This window comes from Hippoglossus stenolepis, chromosome 14 (genome assembly GCF_022539355.2).
Source record: "Hippoglossus stenolepis isolate QCI-W04-F060 chromosome 14, HSTE1.2, whole genome shotgun sequence".
Taxonomy (NCBI): Eukaryota; Metazoa; Chordata; class Actinopteri; order Pleuronectiformes; family Pleuronectidae; genus Hippoglossus; species Hippoglossus stenolepis.
Genome location: NC_061496.1, coordinates 15,275,341 through 15,302,015, shown reverse-complemented (window position 1 = coordinate 15,302,015; position 26,675 = coordinate 15,275,341). Strand labels below are relative to the sequence as shown.

At 41.0% G+C, this 26,675-nt stretch overlaps 1 protein-coding gene across 1 annotated transcript in view; it reads right to left on the bottom strand.

The window, feature by feature from the left end:
* The window catches only part of agbl4 (AGBL carboxypeptidase 4), a 268,469-nt gene that overhangs the window by 31,773 nt on the left and 210,021 nt on the right, over nucleotides 1–26,675 (bottom strand). The window lies entirely within an intron of this gene.

Below are 26,675 nucleotides of genomic sequence, written 5' to 3'. Positions count from 1 at the left end.
AGCATGTGGACATGGAGACATTTTGCTAAAACAAAGACAGAGACCGTTCTGTCCTCAAAACAAATCAGAGATTAGATAGTGTTCTTGTGATATAAATGACTACATCTGAAGCATTCAATTACAGAAGCATGACTTCAAGTGTTTCCTTCATGACTGATAACTGCTGTTTGAGGCTAAATTCCAGAGATGGTCTGTGGTGTATTTGAAGCCAAGATCAAAAAGACAGAAAATGCTTAATTCTAAAAGTCAAATTAACCTTCACTTGTAAGAGGTTTTATTAACCTCACATGCTGAGGATCGTTCTCAGTTGCATTCCTCGAGGACGGTGCGATGAAAAGGCTAAATTACAGAAAAACACATACGCTGCATTCTGCCTTTCCAGCGCAGTGGAAAAAAAACACAGAGGTCAAAATTTTGCTGTTTTCTTGGCCAGTGTTTCTCCTCTCATCTGCTGCTGCTAATGGATGAAAGTGATTGTGTGCCTCATTGCTATACACAAACTTAATATCTTATTGATTCTTCCACCTTCCTCTGCTGAGCAGAGAAAATGCTAATTAGCAACAGGCTACGCACCTTTCCTTCTCCTTAATTCCAATTGTGCCTCTGAGTGGTATGACTGTGTGAGTGTGTGTGTACATGCGTGTCTGTTTGAGTGGTTAGGAGTCGTAAACAAAAAAAGCGTTGTTCCATTAAAGAACTCTCCCTCTGATTTTATTTCGCTTTTCTCTCCTTCTGCCCTTCACAGAGACAAATGGCTTTGCCATTCAGGAGTCTCCGCGGAGCGGGGCGGGCCGTTTGTTGTAAATGTGAGTGCTTGCGGTTTGGCCGGCCGCTGGGTGCTTGGTGGCTGTGAAATTCCATCACTTAGAAATTGTGCTCTGGCCTCGACCCCAGGCCACCACACTGGCTCCTAATACAAGAGCACAGACATAACACACACTCAAGTACAAACCCATTGTATTGTGCAAAGCTGCAATTAGGAAACGGAAAAAGCATAGGCGCACACACACACGCACACATACACACACAGCTGATCTCCCTACAGTAAAACCAAGAACCAGAAAGTTGTGAGCCAAACAAGAGGCAGCTGCCAAGGTCCCGACTGTTTGGGAATTCAACCATTGTGGCCATGCTACATTTAGTCTCAGTGCTAGTGTGCCCTTGCTGCTTCATCTTCCAGCAGCTTCTGGAGCTTACAGTGGATCCACTGTTTATCCCACATCGTTCTGCTCTGTGTGTGTGTTTGTGTGTGTTTATGTGCGTGACAGTCTCCTCAGGGCTCTTACAAATGCTCCCCAAGTAGTTGTTGTGTTTATGTGTCTGTATCTTTGCATTCCTCTGTATCTAACTGTGCCCAGTCAAGCATTGTAGCACAAAATTAAGTCCTGCTATTCCATAGGCACCGCAACATCCAGCGGGAACCTGGGGGAGAAAAACACCAGAGCCAGGTTGTGTAGGGGAAATCCTACATTTGGGTTTGGTGTGGGTGACACGAAAGATCAAGGTTGAGGTCAACTTTAGGTTGAGCCTCAAGAATACATGTACTGCAGCGTCTTCTCTTGACCTCAGGGTGTCAGTAGAGATCAACAGGCGGGGTGGCTGTGATAGGAGGGCGGTGGAAAGTTGAACGAAAGACCAGTAAAAAAGAGAGAGAGGCTGAGGGATTAGACTGAAAGATCGCTTTCCAACGCAGCACAAATGATCGAACTCTCTTTCCTGGAAAAACTTTTTTTCTTTTATTTGCTGACTTAAATTGTAGTAGGAGGGAAGAACAACAGAGAACAGCCGTGTCTCAAACACAAATGGCCTCCATGAAGAATGTTGAGCTGAATGTCAGATCAGCTTTAGCGACAGTGCATACATATGAGGAGAAAAACATTTGTACTCAATCAATCCACTTTGTTTGATTGTCTTGATTAATAAGATGAGCTACATTTTCATTTTCAGTGTGGTAAATACTGGGTTTGCATTGCACGTGTGTACATAGAACCTACAACTAACAATTATTTAAATTACCGATTACCCTCTGATTGTATTCTTGATTAGTTGATTTATTATTTAGTGTATGAAATCACGAAAAAATCTCTCTGAGCACCACTGAGACTGATGCATGGTTTTATAACTAGCAGATTAGATTACTACGCTAACGCTTTGCTCTCTGGTCGACCAAAGAACACAATTAATCAGCTAATTCAAAACTCTGCTACACGACTACTGACTAAGACCACACATAACAGAAAATTACACACAACCCACATCACAGCTATTTTAAAATCAGCAGGACATGGACTCGCACCAGACTACTTATCAGAAATGATTAAGGTTTATGAACCAGGAGGACCCCTCCGATCCTCTGGATTTTCTCCTTAAGCTGTTCCATAAAGCAGAACCAAAACAGTTGGTGGTGCTGCTTCCAGCCACTACGCTGGAGAAGCCTTCCAAAGGATCTAAGATCAGATGAAAAGATTGATATTTTTCAACGTAAATTAAAAACCCATCTATTGATTCTGGCTTTTATGTCTTGTTTTATAATTCTATAGTTGTATTATCTGTATTTATTTTGTATCATTTATCTTTTATTGTTGTCTTTTCTGTTATTTATTGCTTTGGTTTGCATTCGTATCTAAATTTATAGGGTTTTAACTAGATTTTAATTCATTTTTAACATCATGTTTTGTCAGTCCCCTGTTTAGCATTTGATTTATTTGAAAGGTGCTGTATAAATACATTTTGACATTTCAGTGACATTTCTAAATCCCTTATTTGATCAACACAGTCCAAACCCCAGATCAGCTCTAGTAGTCATGTGCCTGGCATCTAATTGTAACTCGTATTTGTGACTTTAATCCTTCACCGAAGTCTCGCTGCTGTGAAAGTACTTCCGAGAGGTCATGTCTCTCATTTGTGAAGCTTTTTAACGTCACTTCATCACAGGCCTCTCTGGGCCCGTCGCCGAACACGACTGAAATAAAATATATCTAGGAATTAGGGAGAGAGGGATGGGGTGAGAGAGGAAATGTGTGTGTAAGAGAGTGGAGGTGTATGCTACAGCAGGAGGGCGGAGGCTGCTCGGGGTGGAGGGGAACGTGACAATGAGTGAGTGAAAGTGGCAGAGGGAAAATTTATGCCCACACTTCCAAATCAAAGTGCTCCCCTCAGCATATTTCTCACCTGCCAAAGTCACGCGCTGCACTGTACGGCTCATTCTCTTGCAGCTTGTCAGGAGGAAATAAAGAATTAAAAGATGTCCGACTACGATCAGCTCTGATAAATATGTAAATGACAGAAGGGAAGAAAAGTGCCTGTGAAAAACAACATAAATCTAATGGATTCTGAAGGTCAGGCCTGATTGTGCTGGTCAGCTCTTTCTGTGGCAGCGGGTCTTGGGAACTTTGGGTTCAGTCTCATATAAGTTGTGACATGATGTAATTAACTGAGCTCATCCTCATCATTCTTCCTCAGCGGGTACAAAGGAAGCCCTGTCAGGATCGTCTTGAAAACTCGTGGAATATATTTAAATACATTTACCAACTTTCATAATAAATTTGATTTGAGCAGAAGCAGATTTTGCTTACTCTTTAATCTCATCGCTGTCCAAACTTTCCTACATGTAAGGCTGAGGGACGATTTTAAGACTGGCACTAAAATTTATGAGAGCAGTTATCTTATTGGACAGCAAATAGCATCTTAGGTTTTATAATGGAGCAGATGAAATATGGGTATCTAAACTCTTTGGCACACGACGAAGAGGGAAAATATGCTACAGTATAAACTGCAAGCCTGCGTCATACTGCACAGTAATACAATAAAAAAAAAACAATGTCACACTGGGCACAGCTTTATACCACATTATACAACAACTCTCAAACCAAGGCCTCTGTATATCTCTCTCGCCTCTCTCTGCTCTGTGGGTTTTACACTGTAATAAATTAGCCTCACTTTAGTGAGATGGCAACAAGACACGCTTGGCGCCCTGCTCAGTGCGTCACATCGAGGATGGGCCCGAGCTGTAAATTGTCACCGCCGCTGAATTTATACAGAGCCTTGGGACGAGATGCAGCACCGCGCACTGCCCAGCTGAGTGAGCCCCAACAAGCATCAAAGATCTGCACTTCTTCAACCAGCCCACACACCCACCCCTCGCTCCACCTGCTAACACCACCCACTCCTCCACCTCAAGGACAGAGAGAGAGAGAGAGAGAGAGGAAGAAAGAGAGAAGAAAAGGAGAGGCAGGGATGTTGGCTGAACTGTAGAGAGCTCTAAAGTGATAAAGAGTTTTATGATGCCGTTTTCTTCCCCCAGTGTTTGACCAGGTCCCTGACTTAAATTTTGTTTTATTGTGTGCATGTGTACGTGTGTGTGTGTGTGTGTGTGTGTGTGTGTGTGTGTGTGTGTGTGTGTGTGTGTGTGTGTGTGTGTGTGTGTGTGTGTGTGTGTGTGTGTGTGTGTGTGCGTAGGTGCTGCAGAGCCCGTGGCGTGTTGCAGATTTATTCAGCATTCAGCTCATCTTATCGTGTGGAAGGCAGGGGCCCTGCCAAGGCCTCCTCACACTTCATTCATAAAGCATCCCCCTGTCACTTCACATATTGCACAGCTAAAGTCTCACAGAGGCGCAGGGTGGAGGGAATGAGTCCCCTCATAAACACTGCTAATTCACATGAAATAGGAACGCAGTGTTTTCTCTGGGCATCTGAGACGTCTGGGAAAAGAAGACTACCGAGGGAATGATGTTTACACGGACAGATAGACAGACAAAGACAAAGCGGATGATTGATGAAAAGACAGAGGACAGTGAAGGGGACAGAGAGACAAATAAAAAGACAAACGAAAGAAGAATGACACATAAAACTTCCTCCTGTTCTGGTTTTTAAATTGATCTCTTTTCAATGATGGTTGTCTCAACAACCAGTACATCCAATCATTAAAGTCTTTTTTTATCACTGATTAATAGTTTGTATTTTAATTTTTCATTATAGTATAGTTATATACAGGATTATAGACCTTCAACCAACAAACTAAATTAAACTTATGTAAATGGAATACTGGAAAATTGGAATAAAAATGATGAAGATTATTATTTTTGCTGACTTTTATGTGACATGAAATCTTCCTTCGTCCTGTCGTCTGTTTTTCTCTGCACTCCCTCGTCTGAGCCCACCTTCCTTCTTCACTTCCTCTCTTTCTCCTCCACCATCACAGCTATCTAGGATGTGTACGCAGCTGAAGAGAGTAATCATAGGAATGGGTTGGCCAGAGGTGTGTATGTGAGTGTGTGTCTGTTTTTATATAGAGAGATAAAGATATATATATAGAGAGAGAGAGAGAGAGAGAGAGAGAGAGAGAGAGAGAGAGAGAGAGAGAGAGAGAGAGAGAGAGAGGTTTACAATGGCTACGTCGAGACACTCCAATTGGCATCACGTCCAGACAGAACGGGGAGGGACAGAAAGAAGGAGAGAAAAGAAAATTAGGAGAGTCATAAAAGGGGCAAACGATAGAGACAAAGACACATAAAAAGAGAGAGAGAGAGACCGAGAGAGAAAGATTGAAGAGCGGAGGAAACCCTTGAGAAGAAAGCATGTAAATATACCAACGGCGGGCCTCTTAAGTGGAGATGAAGAGGCGGCAGGATAAAAAGCTCTGAGCGCTGTGTGATTATGGATCAATTTGCCGCAATCAAGCCCCCTCATGGCTGGTCCCTGTGAAATGGAGAGGTCTGTGCTCCTCAAGGGCAGCCGTGGTGACATTGGAGGTCACAGAAGACAGGAGTGACAGAGTGACAAAGGGAGACACGCAAACAGACATGCGAGCATCATAAGCACGGGAAGGAGGGGAAACGCTCCGTCTCAAACAAGGTGTGAGCCGGACATCAGCATTCCAGCCCTCGCCGCAGGGCTGTCTAATTATGTAAATGGGGAAGAGGTGGTGGGGAGATGCACGCCTTTGGCCATCATTGACCATGGAGCAGACTGGTACTACTGTCAGCTCTGGTCCTGTTAGTGCTGCAAATGAGTACTCATGTGGATACAGCATGACAATAATAAACCAAATGAGGACTACCCTATTTCATAAACCACTCAGCACTGAATTAAAGCAGCAGAGTCTTGTACTGACACGAACACAGCAAAGCTAAAAGAGGAACTTAAAGGTCCAGGGTGAAGGATTTAGGGAGATCTATTGACAGAAATGTAATATAATATTCATAAATGTTTTTTTCATTAGTGTATTAATGACCTGAATCTAAGATGTTTCTACAGTAGCCTTGAAAGAACAAACACTCTCTCATGAGGGCCTCACATTTTTATGTTACCTGAAGGTCACAGTAGGTCATACATGATTGGAAGGGGAAGTTGAGGCGAGGAGTCTGTTAGTTGCAACATACAAGCTCACCAATGGATGCCAGCAAAGCCTGGTTCCCAAGCCTAGATTATTTGACTAGATTCCTTCCTCTTTCTAAAAATTTGGAACTCAGCCCCAGATCTGAGCCAAAGTGGAGGTGGAATGGCAGTCGCTAATCGCTACGTGAACTCTTCAAAAATGCAATTTGTGAGGCTTCGCTGAAATGTTGAAAACTACAGCCAATCAGAGCAGACAACATACTAGCCTGGGGTTTCTCCTGGTGAAAGATTGTGCAGTGTGTGACCCCCTTGTGGCCAGTCAGTTGTGCAGCATCCACATTTAGTCCTGTAGTGTGAACTGCACAGAGATCCCACGACTTTGAGAGTTGTGTAGTGTGAACTTGGCATATATCCCACATACTGAACATTTAACACCAGGAGGGTGCTGTTCACTCTTAAATAACATTTAAGTTGAATAGCCTAGGGCATGGAAAAACAATCAAATACTGTAGTTTTATAAATATGCCACTGAAGGTGAATCATATTAAGACATAAATGTTTTATTACCATGAGGGATTTAACTGTCATTCACTGAAAAGCTATAAACAGTCAAGGTTGAATGAACCATTATGTTCTTCAGTGTGTGCGTTCATCAACATGACCTTGACAGAATAAGTCATTAGAGGTTATAAATTAATATTTTTTTCATTCATTTTGATTAAAAAATATTTTTTACTGATTTAAAGTTTGGAATAATTTGGAGCTACATTCATGTTCTAATAAGCAGAACTGCGTGCTCGTTATAATGTTACTCATTCTAAATGCTGGGGTCAATAAAATATGGTTACATGCAATGCAAGGTTTAGAAATCCTCCCTCGTTTCCACGGTCTGCTGTGAGTATGTGAGCCTTTATTCTTTGTCTAGTCTTCAGCACCAACAACAACTTCAAGCTTTTCTTCATGCCACTTAGAAGCAGCCGGTATCTCTTACAGTCACACACTGTTTTGTGGAGCCCTGTAACTGTGGAGCACGAGTGTGATAGACAGTTAGCACTGAGTGGTAGACAGAGATTCACTGAGAGAGAGACAAAGAGGGAGCTCTGTCATGTATCAAAAGCAATGGGCCCTTTTAGCGATATGATACGGACGTCTGGTGCAAAGTCAGAGATGCGGACTGCTTAGGGTTTCAAGGCATTGGTCACAGGCCTCTGTGAGACCCTGACTTCTCCTCTCTTGCCTTCAGAAAATGATGACAGGAGGAGAAGCACATAAAAAGGAGGGATGGCTGGTCTGTGCGCCGCATGATACAGAATCAGAGGCGGCCAGTAATGGCATTTTTTGAAGAATGTGCCACTGAACTTTAAGGGCTGACTTTCTTGAAAGGACAAGTTACAAATAGGAAGAAAGGAGACGGAGAAATGATTTCCCAGGGATATACCCCCCACTGTGTTGCCCTATCGCAGCACCACACTGAGGGAGTGTGTTCCTCTGTGTGTGTGTGCGGGTGTGTGGGTACGGCACATGACCGTGTATTTGAACAACGCAAGGAAAAATGGTTGCATGTGCACAAGCGGACATACAGTACAGGGACACCTCTGGCTGAACTGGAGCAGTGTGTGGACAAAGAGGACACAGTTTGTTCTTCAATGTCATTCAGGCCACTGTTGCTCAGAGAGAAGTTGTAACCAAAATCCATCTGACAAGCAGAGCAGAACAGACAGACGCAGACAGAACTGATCTGTAGTTCTTTATTACTCCGTCTCTTCCTACCTATCAATAATTTCTGAGCCGCAGCAATACAGCCGGGCTGAGGTAAACAACCATAGTGCATCCCAGCTTTAATAACGACCATTACGCCTCCAAGCTGTCTTTCAGTCAATTTTTCTTCCTTTCTATTCTGTTTGATTCTACCTCTTTTCTTGTCTCTCTCCTCTTTTTTCACCTCACACCTCCAAAGCAACTCAAAGTTACTGTAGATCACATTCAATCTGCAGCCCTGCTGGTGTGTGTGTGTGTGTGTGTGTGTGTGTGTGTGTGTGTGTGTGTGTGTGTGTGTGTGTGTGTGTGTGTGTGTGTGTGTGTGTGTGTGTGTGTGTGTGTGTACAGGTCATCATCTATATCAGCTCAGCGCACATGGTGCGACAATGTCATTCAGCAGTTTAGTAACAGGCCATTACCTTGTTAATATCAGCCTAATGGGCGGTCTGCTATTTATTTTAAACCACAGTCATGTTTGTGCCATTATCAGCCACTTAGTGCTCCACTTAAAGCAACAGTCCACCGGGACACACCAAAAAACAATAACAACATAACAAAGACAATGTGATAATTGGCCCTGTCTCTTTATTAGCGCCACACAAAATAAGGAGCCAACGACATTTTGCTTTACACCCCTTCCCACTTTTCACACAGTTCTCAGACGTGAGAGGAAAACAGAACTTGTACACTTTGTAAGAAATAATTATTTTAGGTCTTTGGCTTGTTGAGTTTATAGGAATTTTCAATTTTATGTTGTGAAAAGTTCAAATAAACCCAATATCATGTTAGGTAAAGATATGTATCTACACACAGTCAGCAAAAATGTATCTGTGTTATTTATAGAAAGAAAGTATTTAGTGTGAATGCTTCTTTCAGAGATATTTGAAAGGTCACAGTAGGTGGTGTGTGTTTGTATTTACATGGGTCAGTCGTGGTCAAACAACAAAAGTGTGTCGCTTTAAATGTCACAAGGAATTATGGAACCGCATTTTCGCCAATAAGAAGGAAGAACTTTTTCTTAGCGTTTAGAGAATTCAACCAGCTCTTATCGTGGCCTCCACTCAGATACTTTGAGTTCATTCCAGTCAGTTAGGAACTTAAAGCAGAAAAGACTTGACCTCTGGATTGAGTCTTTGTAGTCTCTTTATTGGTTTGTGTGTTTTCTGTCTGGTTAGTTTTCTTTGTGTTCATTGTGAGTAATTTCCTGTCTCCTGGATATTTGACTGCCAGCTCACTCACCTCATCTATCTGTAAACCGGTTTATGACACATTGGAGTAACTTCACAGCATTTAATTGACTTCCTGTGTGTCTGTGTTTAGGTGACTGTTGGCTAATTACATCTGCTCTGTACTTTCTGTACTTCCTTACTTGAGTATTTCCCTTTTCTTGTTCTTTCCTCTGCTCCTCGACTTCGACTTTTTACTTGACCATTTTTTGCGAGCATTAGTTGTTGATTCAGATTATAAAAGAAATAATATTATACTAATGATGATGGGTTAAGCTACCAAGCTGTATATAGAGTAATCACAACTATGACACAGTCATGTATGTTCTGAAAAGGCTAATTCGGTTAGAGTTGTTCTCTGTTTTGATACTGATGATATATTTAATTTAATCACATAATATACAAACTATACTATACTAGAAACTAACGTCTACTATACTGTACTATACTGTACTATACTATACTATTACTATACTAAATTGTAACTATACTAAACGTAACTAAACTATAACTATTCAATTCTGTACTAAACTTTAACTCTAATAAACTATACTATACTATAAACACTATTACAGAGGTATTTTTACACTGTCATACTACCACCACCACATTCAATGGGATGATACTTAAAATACTAACACTGAAATTGTGTTGGAACAATCATTGCTTTGTCTTACAAATGTACAAACAGACAACGACATGTATCATTACTAGTGATGTGCATCATTTTCTCCCACAGTGGTTTTCTTCATACTCACTGGAGGGAGCCAAGATATTTTACTATTATTGTTACAAGCAATAGTTCAGCATTTTGTGAGGAACCCTTATTTGCTTTATTTAATAGTTGTAACAAGTTCTTATCTTTTCCTGTCAAGCGCTAATGTAAAGCATCTCTGCTTGTTGCCAGGCACTTTCAGTGTGCTGCTACTGCTGTTTACTGTGGAATATGCTACAGAATTTAACTCCCACTACAGTTTCAAACTGTCAGTTTTACACTTTCTTTGTTTATGGATCGAACATATATGCTAAAACTCAATAATTGCAGCTTTAAGTGCACCATCTTTGAATATTAGATGTAGGAAGGCTACTTTTACTCTGCTACAGTTATTGCCTAAAATGTTGCACTAATCCTTAAGAACATCTCCTGATAGAGAATTTATGAGTAGATAAAGTTTGCTCCTAGCAGCAGTCTTTATTTCTGCCAGATTTACAATTTTTGCCATTTTTAGGTGACCAGGCCTTTTCTGTCAGGAGACTCACTCTCCTTATCCTCTTTCAAATCTCTCGTAAAGACACATTTTTACAGGTGTGTTTTCAACTAGTTCTGATCTTACCGTCTATTTTAATCATTGTATAATGTTTTATTTTATCTTGTTTTTACTATTTTCTCATCTGTAATGGGTTTATTTTGGAATTTGTGCTCTAATGTTGTGTGACCTTTAAATTTCTTTGAATTGTTTCCTATAGTTTTAATTGTAAATCACCTTATAACCTTTTGTCTGAAAGGTGCTATAGAAATAAAGTTTATTATTATTATTATTATTATTATTATTATTATTATTATTATTATTATTATTATTATTATTATTAGTGTTCAAAACCCATATGGACAATGTGTGGTTTCTGCAAGATATTGTCCCACATAAATTATTTATCACCCATTTAAAACCCCTGGATTTGGATAAAATTGACTAAAACAAGATGGCAGATAATGCCACATTTAATGATGAAATACATACGAATACGTTTGAGTGTATCCATAAATAAGAAACATATGATTATCCCATTTTACAGTTGAGTGATATAAATACAGAAAACATGACAAACTATAGCCTGCAGGTCTTTTCTTGCTTTTTTCCCCCCATCTCAAAGTAAATCATCTCTCTTTCAGAATCAGTAACTTCTCTCTGAAGTCTGAGAGGAAGAAGTCCTGCTACGGAGACACGGTCCACAGCGGCGCATCAATCGTTTACAAAGACTTTGAACTCGGTTGTGGGTTTGTTCAGCTCTTTAGTGATTTCCAAAGCTTTCAGCCCAATATCAGCTCTAGTAATGGGCAATTCTTTTCATTTTTCAGACATAAAGTCACCCTTTCTCCTGCCAAGCTTTTTTAAAGCAGCCCGCTTTGGGACACTGGAAAGATTTTGTCTGACTCCTGGCACATTTTATAAGACTGTCACTGAGGACTCACAATCTGGGCTGTTGTTCAACGACTCCTGCTTATTGATCATCATATGTCCGTCCGTCACTAAGGTTTATAATGTTAAAATGAAGCTTTTGTGTTCCAGTCTCTTTTCTTTTGTAAGGACATTAATATCTGATCTCAAAATGTAAGACAACCTCACTTTTACAAATGTAATTCATTCACATTCAGACAGGAACAACTCTGACACTGATCACACAAAATGTCCAGAACAAAATACTGCAGATCAATTCTCATTGAATTTCAAGACGTTCCACATATTTTGCTGATGTTGCACCCTGAGAGGATGAGAAACACCCCAGTCCTTTTCTTTTCAGGTTTCAAATGTTTGATCTAGATCTGTTTGAAACGTATCAGCTGCCTGATGAGCACAAGGACCAGTAAACAGATTTTGTTGCAATAGCTGATAAGGAGAGGGGACATGGTCAAATCAACATGGACTCAGTAAACCACAAACCTCTGCAAATAAATAAATTCAATCAAGCTGCACCGAATTTCACACAAATATCAGTCCCCTGAATATGCCAGATTTGTTTTAATCAAGATCCATGATTTATTCCCTGGATCTAAATCCTTAGCCAGATCCAAAATGTAATGGTTTCTCCTCTGATGAATACCACATCATTCCACCAACTTATGTGCTAATCCGTCCAGTTGTTTTTGTGTAACCCTAACCCTAACACAAACAAACAACCCAAACAATCTCCTTGGCAGAGATAAAAAGACATGGAGGAGAGGACAAACGCGTGTTGCATGAATCCTCAGGAGATCAATATCCCCATGTGCAGAATATAAGTGAAGCGAATACATCTCCTTCCCAAAATTGAATATTACCTCAGCTGATTGATATTATGATGGATTTTTTTATTGTAGTCAAATAAAGTATCTTCCCAGTCAAATAATCTGACCTGTGGAGTAATTGACAGGATTGTTTCGTTTTCCCTCTGTGATCGAAAAGGGTAAAAATAAAAGTTCTCCATCTCCCTCATCTCTGTGCAAGTTAACTTGAAAGGATTTAAATGCAGTGTAACACCTGCTGTTAATACGACTCCCTGATAAAGCTGACATAAAATGTCTCAGATATCATCAAGGCGTATCGCTGGAAATTAAATGACTTCTGGAATATCAGAAAAAAAAATGATTGGGTTACTGTATAACTGCTGAAAGAGAAACAGATTTAGGGAAACAGGAGACGACAGCCGGAGAATTTGAATTAAAGTCCAATTTTTGGAAGTGAACATGCCCACATCTGAGTAGCTATATCACTGCATTCAAAGCCTATACCGTGTGTCTACAATGAACCTCTACACTTGAAATTAAGCGAGCATTGAAATGGTAATCGAGCGCATGACTCCAGTTTGCCTCTTTATCCTCCCACTCCTGATTGGCCGGCCTGATGCAGCGGCCACATTCGGGTTGGTTTGGGATTAACGTGGTTGCCGTGACAACATGCCGGCCGTAGCGCTGTGTCGGAATGGATGTGTGTGTGTGTGTAAGTGTGTTAGTGTATACGTTGTTTGAAGTGGCAGGCCTTTTCAGCAGCTTTGATCAGGGAAATGTTTGTAGTGGGGGCAAAACCTGGAGAACAAACAGGACTTCAGAGAGATTAGCGATCTGTGGAACACACACGGACACACACACACACATGCTTACACACACACATGCTTACACACACATACACGCAGGCTGTCTAGAAGTCAGCTTTCTGAATAAAATCAGCCGCACTTAGACAGACAGCTCCTCGGCTGAAAATTACACTTGTTCTCTTTCTCATGCGATGAAGCAAAGACGAGGAGGAGGAGGCGAGTGGGACGTAAGGAGTGGACACATCTGCTGGCTGACATTCCTGTGTTCTTTCCCTCTCCTTCACACCCTCTAAACTGATGTTTCTGAAGACGCACACCAAGGAAGAGGGATCTAGAGAATCTATTTATGTGTGTGTGTGTGTGTGTGTGTGTGTGTGTGTGTGTGTGTGTGTGTGTGTGTGTGTGTGTGTGTGTGTGTGTGTGTGTGTGTGCTCGTGCCACCCCTGCAGGAGCAGTGTAAACTCATCAGCTCCGAGGAGAGGCCAGGTGAGTGCTTTAGCAGCCAAGGTGTGACACATGGACCCCACGCTCCTCCATCATGCTATTCCGAGCGGTAGCATGTGTTACTGTGCACCGAGAGGACAAGTCAAATGTGCAAGTAAGGAGCTGTGATTCAGACAAATACCGCACACTGCAACCACCCAGACGGCTCCCGACCTCCACCCAGACGGACAGCGATGTAGCTATTCTCAGAGCCACCAGCACATTACTCAGCCCCCAAGGTGGGATGATAAGTCATCCACTGAGGTCGCAGGGGATGTTATGTCTCTCACTGCAAGTAGTTCAGAATTTGAAGAATGGAGGTGCAAGGCTGAAACAAATGGCAATGTGCTCCTCATCTCAGTTAGCAATCGGACAGAGTGGCAAGTCGTGTTCCCAACTCCCAAACTAACACAGGGCATCAGAATGATAAAACGTGTCAACGCTGTGAGAAAAAACATAAAATAATCTCTTTGATTGGTCTGATTCACAATCCAGAGAGAGATTGATACAATTTCACTTTCTGTACAAACTTAGTTGTTTTTGGATACAATATTTTTAATTTCGAAAATAAACATTTATTGACATTTCAAAATTGTCCGTCTAGAGTTGACTGGATGATTTCTTTTGAGATGGCACCATATCTATATATACTATATATACTGTATATAAAGATGGACAATATGACAGCTGCCCTAAAGTAAAGCCAAAGTGGATATTTTGACTTCTCTCTGAATAGTGGGAAGAGGAGTCGTGGGTACGACAGCTGGATCTTTATCTTAAGTTCAGCATAGCATAGCTATATTCAGAACAAGAATGTAGAAATAACAAGACAAGCAAACAAGAAATAAAAACGCAAAAAGAGCAAATACTTGAGACAAATAAAAACAAAACAAATGACACCAAAAGATGAGTGCCACATGTGGTAATGAATCAATCTGAGGGACATTTCCCTGCAACTGAAGGAGGGATGTTGGTGAAGCAGGTGGGCACAGTGGCCTGATCACACTCTGAGAAGTCGGCCCTGCAGGAGCAGATTATAAAATGGTGATGCAATATTAATTGGTAATGGTGCATGCCAGGGAGAGCAGGGTTGTCCGGGGTTTGTCTCCCAAAGGAAAGGCTGTCAGGAGCTGAGAGATACAGGCGGGATGGGCCCCTGACCTTGTCTGTCAGCGGGAGAGGAGGGCTGGGAAAGAAGACCCCAGTCCCACTGACACTCAAATCAGAACTCTGCCAGTCTGCAGCGGGTCTGCTGGGACACAACAAGACGGACAGAATGACACAGAGGGAGATGGACTGAATGAATGTGATCTCCACAATGCAACATGAAAATTAAAGATATGTTAAACTTATTCATTTTGCACCGAGGGGTCTACAGTACGATTCTTATTGATTTGATAGGGGACGTTTATTCACGCTCATTATTATTGTGGAGGAATTTCTGACCATCCTCACACATTACTGTATATGCCACTATATATTATGTATATAGCGTATATTACATTATATCTGTACCGATAAAGAGAAAAGTGCCTGTCTAATTCCATAGATACTCCCTTGTTTCTCTAAGCAGTCCGGTTATAGATAAAGGGCCGACCAACAGTACATTGTAGTGTCTACGTTGAGGGACTTTCCAACTTCAACTCTCACCGACTTTAACTCTTTTGCGTATTTCACCAGGGGCAAGACATAAGGACACAATGTGATTTAGGAATGCATACTTTAGGCTTAACTCACCAATAGGATGTGAACATCTACGTGTAACATAGAGAGTGACAGCAGTTCTAGCCATTCATGGATGTGCTGTTAGAATGGGTGACGCAAGTAGAGGAAGATATACTGGGAGGCTGTGGGAGACATCTTCAGACTGGGGGGTGACAATTGCTCATGTTACTGTGTTAGAGTTTGTATATTGTTCCACCTTCTGGTCTCCTTGATGCATCAAGTCTAAATTAAAACCTTCTGCAAAATGCATCAGCTGCTGCCTGAGTTCTCCTTTCACCAGCCTCCAGAAAACTTCCATAACAGTTATTATGTTTAAAAAAGTTTTTGTAACACTGACAGCTCGGCAAGGAAGTGCAAAGACCTATTTTCTTAAAGCACTCACAAAGAAAAATAGAAAAGGACAATCTGCAAAAGAAGAGAGTAGTTAAGAAAACAACTATTTGCCAAATTTTCGTCACCAATTATGTTATTTTAGACTAATCAAAAAGAAAAGTGTTCTTTAAGAATTGATTTGAAGAAGGACATGAGTCTTCAGAAGCAAATCTAAATCCTATTTGTCCAATCAATAGTGAAACTGGGACAACCACAAGGTCCTTGTCTTATAACTTTTAATCTTGGCTTATACGAGATCAGAGGGTTCGTGGTATGTTCACGGCAAATTTGTCGTTGGGCACAAATACCAAATTGAAACCCCAAAAAATGTGCAGAACGTGACGTACTATAGATGCACCACACAAACTCAATGCACACAAATGGGGGAGCAGCGTTCCTGGCAAAGGCCATGACACTGAAATCCTTACAGACCGAAATATATAATATCTTCCTTTCATGATGTGAATTTAGTTATTTCATATAGTGGCAATGTTTGAAGAGAGGGAGTGGACGAGGCACGGCGAGCATATGGGAAAGAGTCTAGTGTCATCATGGGGACACACAAACACTGGACACATGTCAGCTTCAATTAACCCTCTCCCATCTGTCTGTCTCTTTTTCTCTCACTTCTGCTCGCTGGATCCCAACTAGGTCAGGCAGTGCACTAAATCCCCACATGCAGGGTGCAACTCCAAAAAAAGGAAAAAACATCACACCAGCACAAAGACAGGAAACTTTGTTGTTTTTCTTGTGTAACACTCATTTTTTTTTTACCCTATTCACTTCAACCATCACCTGTCAAAACAGATCTACCATATTAAATTATCAATGCGGTGGACCTCAATAATTCAGGCTACCCAACAGTGTGTCATGCTGACAGTGTCCTGGAGTTCCCTTGCATTCTACTGAGTGTCCCTCCAGAGAGCTCGGGAGCAAGTGTCCCTGCTCTGCAGTCGGTGGCAAATTCACCGCTGCTGCCAGAAGGTTAACATCAGCCAAAGGATTTGAATAAAAGAAAATGCCTGATGACATTTGTAGCAACATATTATCTAAGACAACATTACAGTATATGTACAGTCTTTATAGTAACAGGATGTCAACTGAGAGGCTGGTAAGATATAAAGTGACGAAAAGACAGATGCACACAGATGGAAGAGAAAATACACAAGTTATTTTTCAGATTTGATCTGTTTTGGTCCTTTTAAACTCTAATTAAATTCAACGGCACATTACAGTAGCATCAGTAGCACACATGCTCCCATCCAGAGGAGCGGGGCTGTTGATGTGTGCGCCTGAGACAGAGTGAAACGTCACGCTGTAATGCTATTTCCCTGAGTCTGACAAATGAGGCCGCGGCTGCGCTCTGCTGTTGGCAGTTACCTATGAAAGAACGCATCAATCCAAAGGGTTCTCCAGTTTCACCTGTCAAACCGCTGCACATTCTTCCCTCCACTTGTGACGCGCGCACACACACACACACACACACACACACACACACACACACACACACACAAACATACAGGGATTATATGTCACAGACACGCCACCTCTACCCTCCGTTCCTCTTCTCACCTCGTGTCAGATCCCTTTCCTCTCCTCCTTCCTCTGTACCCCCCCCTCCACAACACCTAGCTGTGTGCAGGTGCAAGGCTGCTGGCAAACTGTCAGCTTGAGTCTCCTTTACTTAAACACACACACTCAAACACACACACATACACACACACTCAGCTTGGCTCCAGCATAAGCCGTCGATTCTGTGAATTGGTCTCCACACAGCAAGCTGGATCACACTCTCACTGTCAACACATGAAGGAAGACTAACAGCAAGAGGGCTAAAGGTTGGAAAACACTGGCTAGGGAAAATAACACGAGGAAATATAAACGGAAATAGACTCTGTTTGGGCAAAACTTGAAAGAGCCTTTCTTGCATTGCTACTGTAGTTAAAAATATCAACTCATTAATTCAGCCACAGAGATACAATTATGAGGAGGCTAACTCCCCTCCCCTAGGGTTAGGGGGGTTAACCCTTAACCCTACCCCCCCCAACCCCCTGCACAGCAGAGTTTCTCTGAGGGCAGTTAGCGACTCTGCTGACGTGTTGTGTGACAGCCACAAAACAAGGTAGATCGCAAGTAAATGTTTCTTTCATTCTGTGAGGCTTTAACATTCCTCTAAATAAAAGATCTCCATCAGCATTAATTACTTACATTTGCACTTTATTATGATTTCGTTCTCAAATATATATATATATTTTTAACAATTTTAATTTCTTTAAAGTAACTTAAATTGTATGTCCTTGTACCCTACTTTAATATTTCCAATTCATGTTACTTAGTACCTTAATGCTCAGGAATTTTACTTTTTGCACCAGATCAAATAATCTTATACAAATTCTGTAAAGCTAAATACAATGCATTGTTATATAACTTAATTTAGTTTGTTGAAAAGTTTAAATTAACCCATTCCAACCTGCAAAACAAAAGGCTGCATAAATAGGTATAACAAATAATAATGCTAAAATACAGTTTTTGTGCCAAAAATAAATGCATATTCTCGACTTTTTGTTTTTGTAAAACAGTAAACACAAATCACTGCTTTACACTCACTTTACAATTTAATATCACATTTGTAGTAAAACTGTAAACTTTGCTACAATATTTACACTGACACTTAATGATAATGAGTTTGAGTTTACTTAACAATCAGAGCTCAAGCACTATATATAGGCAGCGGGTAAATATTTGGTTTGGACAACAATGGAGTCCAATATTAGAGAGAGTAAGGGGGGGGGGTGGTTATATGAGGGTGAGAAAGACAAAGAGGAGTATGAGGAGCAGAAATATGAGGAAGAGGAGAAGGAAGAGGTGATATTAGATGAATGAGAAGAAATGAGAAGAATGGAGGATAGAGGAGGAGAGTCAGGAACCATGTCAGATGAACTGTGAGCAGCTTTGTGTCAAACATGCAAACTGTGAGGGAGGCTGGGTACGAGACTCAAGTCAAACCTGAGCTGTTTTACTGCTGCAGGTGTCGTCGGGATGTGTTGAAATAAGAAAAGTGCTGTAGTCTTACTGATGTGCTTTCATAATGAGAAGGATCATCACTACAGTTAGTTAAATCTTTGAACAGAACAGCAGGAAAACCAGTGACTGGTGGGAAAGAACCACTTTGTAAATATGTTTACTGCAAAAAACTACTCAGGGAACCACAGGAACAGAACCTTTTACAAAATGCAAACAGAGTGGGTCTGTCTCTGCTCTGTCACGTCTACTGGAATGTAAGAGAATCAGACCATTTTTACACAGATTAATTACAGTGTAATACACACACACACTATCAGAATGACCCTGTTCTGTGATTGTCAGAATAGACTTAATAGATAAGATTTGTTGAGATTAATATCAACGTTACTGATTGAAAATTATACTATCCCGCAGATTAAAGATATACTGATAGAGTCCTCATGTGCTGGCTGGAAAGGTAATAAAGTTTAAAGAATGAGCCATTGTGTGGCATCAGCACAAGCAAACCATTACATGCACACACACACACACACACACTGTACGTAGACCTCGTGGTGACCTCTAGAGCTGTGAACATAGAGATGGTGTCAGTCTACATGGCCCAGGGTCAACTGACAGCTCTAAACAAGACTCTCATTAGCACCAGGCCATTAAGAGCACCTGCTGGCAGTGTGTGTGTGTGTGTGTGTGTGTGTGTGTGTGTGTGTGTGTGTGTGTGTGTGTGTGCGTCTTAACCATGGACTTGAGGTCCATGTTGACACTGACAAGGGAAGACAAGTGTCACTTTGGTCTTCGGCCCCGGGTCCCCTCAGATATCTGACCTGTGTATAGCACTCAGAGATACAGTGATATGAGATGTTGAATGAGCTTTCTGAAAATAAATGCGCAGTGCAGATGTTTGTGCTCCATAACGGAAGAACAAATATCTCTTCCTGTCCAGTGGAGAGTGTTACTTCATCGCATGAGAGATGAACAGTAAACCTGAATCTCAGTGCAGATAGAAATAAATCCAGGGCCGAGAGCCGGTAAAACACTTTTCATCGCACTGATGGTTACTTTTTACCATCAAGGTTGCTCACTTCAAAGTGTTTTGAGGAGGTGTCGTGGAAATCACTGAGTTAAAGATTTAGATATTGTTGGAATATAAGTCTAGAACCTTGACTAAATTTAAACAACCGCTTTTGCTTGAAAATCTCTGTAAGTGCAGACTGTGTCCATAGAAACTCGACAACAGCCGCGATGTTTTCAGATTCAAATTACAGCCCAGCTATGATTGTGAAGAAACAAGAGACCAATACACACAAAACAATAAAGCATTCACTTGTTGTTCTGTTGACCCGTTTCACTTTGATTTAAGCACTTTGATATTTTACTTCAAAATTGCATGAAGCAACCTTTATGTCCATCTCCTACCTAATATTTAAACTAACTGTACTTTCATCCTAGGAGACGAAAGGCAGTGAACTATATCAAAATATTATGTTCTTATGTATTTGGAGTTCTTCATTCATTTGTCATTTAACTCACGTAACAGTAAGGTAATCTCCACATTGCTATTTACCTTTCATATATGGTCAATGATGCTCTTCAAGTCTTGATGTACTCAAAGTGCTTTCACTACAGTTTTGCCATTTACCCATTCACACAATTGTAGGGCACTTACTCTTCATCTACAGCCATCAGGGGCAATTTGGGGTTCAGTGTCTTGCCCAAGGACATTTCTAAGTAATGGGGATCGTACCAACGACCGTCTGGTTAGTGGATGACGCGCTCTTTCTCCTGAGCCACAGTCGCCTTTATATGGATTCAGGAATGTTTGATTCTGCCAAATAAAGATGCAAATAAACAACGTATTTTTAAAAATTTTATCATATGCGCACTAATTCAAATGGAAATTCTTCATACGTACTAATGTTGAAACTGTTTGTCACCGCAGTGGTGGCAGAGGCGTAAAACACGCTACCTTTCATTAGGAGAGATGCTCAGACGGCAGTTAACACTTATCGACACCACTTCCTTTAAAAGAAATAATCTGCTCGATTTAGACGAGATTGGAAGAGACAGTTAATCCATGTTTTATGCTGTTTGTTCTCATCGTCGCATACACAACAAACTGTGTGCCGCGGCCCATCGAATATGAATACTGACATGCACGTCTAAGCATATGCATATGAGCAGACTGCACATGCATTCCAGTGTGTGTGTGTGTGTATTGGAGACTGCATGTGCCAGCGCTGTCAGGGTTTCCTAGAAATGGTATAATTTATCACACCTAATTAATTATACTCCAACACTGAGAAGAGTTATCCTTGTCACTCAATCAGCTCGCCACTCTGTCGGACGACAGGAGGAAAGACCCAGATAAACTCACAGAGTCGGAAAAGAAGTCTCCCTCTCTTCTCAGGCTGATTCGCCATGCCCATTTTGCCGGCTTCAAATTACCATTTAAATAAAGAGGCTAGCTAAATGACCACTGTTGGAACATAAAAAGAAAAATTTAATTGTTTTTCTTTCTCAAGGCTCTTTTATTCTCTTCTCTTTGTAGCTCAAGCTCCTCATCATTTTTAATTTGTTTTGTCTGGGAGGGATCGTTGATAAAAAAATATGTGCAGGGGAATTGGAATGTGAAATGATCAATTCATCTTTGATTACAAAGTAAATCTAATCTCTTTAATGGGTAACACTGACTCACAAAGCTAAGCAGACTTGAAACAACTCAGGTATGTTCATTCTCTTTGAGATTTGATTATGATAAACTAAACAAACAAGACAATAGCATGAACAACCACAGGGTCTAAAGTTAGTTTCAAGACAGATCACATGATTAAAAGGCTGCACTGAAACCACAGCAGACCAACACATAGACCTCTGGGGCCTGGAGAAGTGATTACTATTATAGTGGGAATGTGAGTTAATAGTATATGAGTGGAAAACACTTTTTTTGTATAGGACAGTAAAGAATTAAAACAGAATATAGTTTTGTCGATTTTGTGTTTTAAACTACTGTCCTTCGGCAAACTACTGAACCCAATTGCCCCCGATGGCTGTTCTGGCAGCGTGTGAGTGATGTGTGATAGAGAAGATGCTGCAGATATAGATGCACTTTAGAAATGTGTGTGTGTGAATGGGTGAACGGAAAACTTGAAGCACTTTAGGTGGTCATCAAGACTAGAGAAGCGCTTACAGATCATTTACCATTCATCATCCTAGTATGGGTGCAAGCTACGTATTACATTTGTTTTCCTTTTATCTGATAGGGACAATTTTCATTGATCAACAGACAAAATGCTGTTAAAAAGAAAGATAGCTTCATAGGCAAATTTGTGTTTGGGCCCCTTGCCCAGTTCTTAACAGACAACCTGAAATAAAATAAGATTTTAAATCATATTATCACAAATATCTATGGATAATACACGTGGTCTCGTACCCAGAGCAGTACAATGCATACAAACTAAGTGTACGTTTTTTTTTCAATAATTTGTTTCATTCTGAAATAAATTGAATTCAACTTTTTATTTTATTTTGAGGGAGGGGATTAATATATTAACACTGACATTCTAGCCCACATCAGGATGAAAAAGTCTAAAAACAAGGATATTATTTTGAAAGTCTGTGATGGATTATACAGTAATAGCCCTGCTTATTTTTGTGGATCTTTAGAAGTTGACATGAATGTTAAATCTGTAGGTTGTCTGAATGAAAACATCACAAACTCGTCATCAAGGAGGTGAGCAGACAGCATCGGATCCAGATTGATTGCCCTTGAAATCCAACAGAATTGCGTAGCTTGTAACAAGCTTTACTTGCTATATTAAATTATCATTAAAATGCTATTAGCAGAATTAGTTGATTTCCATTTTAAACAACACATCTATGACGGCGGAGGCACTGATAGGGGGTGGGGGGGGATACAGAGAGGGGGAACTGGTGCATCGAGGACAATGGAAAGAGGAGGAAAGTTAAAGTTACAAGAGGAGAGCAGCGAGAAGCAAGACGAGCAAAAGGAGGAGAGAGGAAAAGAGGATACGGCAGGGGAGGAGAGGTGAGTCTGGGAGGGGAGAGGCGACGAGAGACGACAGTGGGAGATGAATATTAAGCAGCAGTAGTGATTAGGGTGGTGGTGCAGAGTGGCACTGTGACAGTGACATTGGGTGCCTTTGGCAGCCCCTGCCACGGTGATTCACTGGAACCTGCTTCATTTGGGCCGTAATTAGCTTAAATGTTCAGAGAATGAAAAATTCATCATCGCTTTGAATCTTGTTAATTGGGGGAGCCGTCTGCATTAATAGAGGCCATTTGGAAGCTCTGTGTTTAAGTATGCATGCGTGTGTGTGTGTGTGTGTTTGCACGCAGGTTTGCTACATACAGATGCACGTATGTGTGCATCTGTATGTAGCAGAGCTCCGTTTTGCATCTACTTACCAAAGGAGCTGATGGATTCCAAACTTTACCAGTTTTTATCTCTGAAGCAGGCAAATAAGCTTCTTAAAAACGATAAGGACCTCTGAGTAATGCCGACAGCTGGGAGGAATGTAACAGCTACAGTCAGCATATCTTATCACGCATACAATTAACTGACAATGTATGGACATGCAGCTGGATGAGGCTATAGGTCTATAAAAACTCCACACGTAAGGAGCAGGGGAAGCAGAGTCACCCTGAGGCCGGATATATCAGTGTTTTGTCACTGTTTGTTAACCCTGCAGTCACTTTACAGATAAACATGGCAGCATATGAGAATATTAGAATAGATTTTGTATGATTAAACATCATTACTGCCATCAGAGATACTGTAATATACACACTTATCGTAACATATCTTGCTTACAGATGCGTGTGTAAATGAATGCTGCACAGATTATGTGGAACTGCTTTAAATGGAAAACTAAAACAATTCCCAAGAAAATGAGACAATAACAAGATGAATGAGATCCTATTAGAGGAGTATAAGATCGACTCTTTTGCTACTACATATGAATTATTTACAGTAATGAGAAAGCTTTCCGTGCCTTTAGGGGAGAAATATTGCAGAATGAGCAAACTGAGGGGTTTAGAGATTCGTATCAGTCAGTGATGGACAAACCAGACAAAACATCACCCATGATCAGAGACAGACTCATCAACAAAAATGCCAGTGTCGTTTAACCCATTCATGTTTCTTCATTTTCTCCTAGATAATAACAATAATATAAATATAAATAATGAATTAATTCAGCAGCTTTCAAAACAGCTCTTACTAAGTCCTTCACAAAGTACAAACAAACAAGAATGATCAAAATCATAAAATATTGCATTTAAAATCAAAGTCAACGATAGAATCATACACACAAGATTAAAATCAATGTGAAACAACACATAAAACTGTTAAAAAAGAATGATTAATATCAAGGAAAAGGCAACAGATAAAAATAATTAGTAAAAAGCCATTCGGTAAAAGTAAGTTTTGAGAGATAATTTAAAAACAGCCTGTAAAGTTTCTGAGTTCATCAGGTTAACTATTCCAGTGGGTCAGGGCCCTAACAGCAAAGTCACCCTTGGTCTTCATCTTTGACCGCGGAACAGCTAACAGGGCCTTCTCTGAAGATCTCAAGCTACGGGCTGGTGAGTACTGATTTAGAAGCTCAGACAAGTAGCTTGGTGCCAAACCATGCAGTGCCTTACACAATCAAGAGTAACATTATAAAGTCAATTCTAAAATACACTGGCAGCCAATTGAAAAGGAGCTAAAATAGGGGAGATAGGATCGTGCTTTCGTGATTTGGTTAAAAGTCGGGCAGCTGCATTCTGAACACCCAGAACCTTTGAAATAACTGCATTACAATAATCCATACAAGAAGTAAGGAAAGCATGAATCACTCTTTGAAGATCATTAAAAGAGAGAGACAATATAATTCTAGATATACATTTTATCAATTGGATAAACCACAACTAAGTTAGCTTTTTAACGGTGAGTTTCAAGACTGAGGTTCTGGTCTAAAATAACAGTGGGTACAACATGATGAGCAGAGGGCAGACTGAATTCAGTCATGAGTCTGCTCAGGGCTTTTAATTAGGGTTTCAGTTTTGGAAGTGTTAATTTTCAAAAAAAGGAGTAAATAAAGAGGAAACAAAATTGGTTCATGGATGGAGCCCTGTGGCACACCATAACGAGACAATAGTAGAGAGGGTGTAAAACCATCAAGAGACACAACAAACATTCTTTTAGAAAAGAATGTTGAAAACGAAACCATGTTCTCAGCCTGTCAATCATACAGCTACGCTTCACTGTGTTCAGATCAACCTGCATGAGCGTGCATCAAGATATCAAGATACCATTGAGATAAGGATAGACTCGCTGTTTTGCTGCTGATAACATGGTGGCTGACATCTCTAGAAAAAATATGTTTTTTGATCAAGATGACCAGGAATTACTATTTTCTTTAGAAACTGGTCAGTAGTTTATGAGTGGCTGGACCGTATCAGTCTTAAAGTAATCAGGAAAGCATCAAGAAGATAAAGAACTGTTTATGATAGAAAGCACGCGAGGGACTCAAGTACTTCTTAGGTACTTGAGTGATAAGAGATTGTATGTAATACGCTTGTGCACTGATAAACCAAAGCAACATGTGCTGTAGTGAGACAGATGACTTGGCAGGAGAGGTTAACAGCAGCAGTGATGGTGGCCGGTTGCTGCTGCAAGCACAAACATATTAAGACTAATGTCCATTTATTTTCTTGCAGTGAGGCTGGAGCCAATCAGCGCACAACAGTAAGCGACTAGAGAGAGCCCGACATTAAGCCTTCAACAGACAAGGGTTGGGTTTGGATTTTTAGCTTGTGGCCAGCGAGCAATGTAGTTTAGGTCAGCCTGGGTGGCTCTGTTATGTGGAGTGTACTTCATATTCAGTAATAAAACATGGCAGTGTGTGTTCTTCTGCCCAAACCAGTGTGTTTATGGGCGACTTCTCCTGGAAATATCAAACCTTGTTACACTGAGGTAACATATGCACCCAGCACACCCTCTCCGAACTTCACCTTCCAGTTTTATTTACGCATTCAAAACAGTAACAAAGTCATAAAGACGATGCATCACTGCTACCTATTATGTGGCGCTGCGTGTCTGCATGAAAAGCAAAAGGTGGACAAGATGATTCATACAATTTTCCAAGAAGCTCCATAAAAGCAGTGAAATGACCACATTCATTAGGTTGGGCGGGTGACATAAATACAATATGTCTCCCTCTCCATGCTGCAGTGTGCGAGGACGACACTGTTTATGCGACAGACAGCGAGGCTGCAGAGCCCAGCCCAGTCTGGACCAACTCAGCCCAGCCCAGCTCGACCAAGCCAGCACTAATCCATCATCACCACCACTGAATCATTGCGCTGCCAATAAAGCCAGGCAGCAATACATTACAAGCATGTGGCAGTCTTTAGCGATAATGATATTGAGAAGTCCCCTTGGGCTGTGGGAAAAGCCTCGGCGCACGACACACTTGCTTACAGAGGCAATAATATATGGAAATGCATCGGTGTGCCAGACAGGGAGTGGTGGGATGAGGAAGTGAGTAGACCTCAGTCATGAGGAAATGGGGAGGAAATGGCTTTCACCGTGACCCTATCAGTTTCCGATGTGGACTCACAAGCAACATTCAAGGATGGGGCTCATTTTAGATACAAGCCTCTCCAAACAAGCCATCCTATAAGCAATCTGTTATGTCAACACATCATCCCAGTCTAATCTCACTCCGGTGCATCTGAGTCGATATTGCAGTTTGGTTTGGACATGGAACATATTAGATACAGTTCTGACAATCATCTGCATGCTGTGTGGCACAGAGGTAAGCCAACAGCATGGCAACTGAGTGAATATAGCACAGTGAACTGCTGGTCTTTGCCATTCCGTTATCTTGCGGCTGACATTGAAAAATATGTCTCCCACACCTCCATTGCAGATGCACACACAGGCAAAACAGAGCAAAC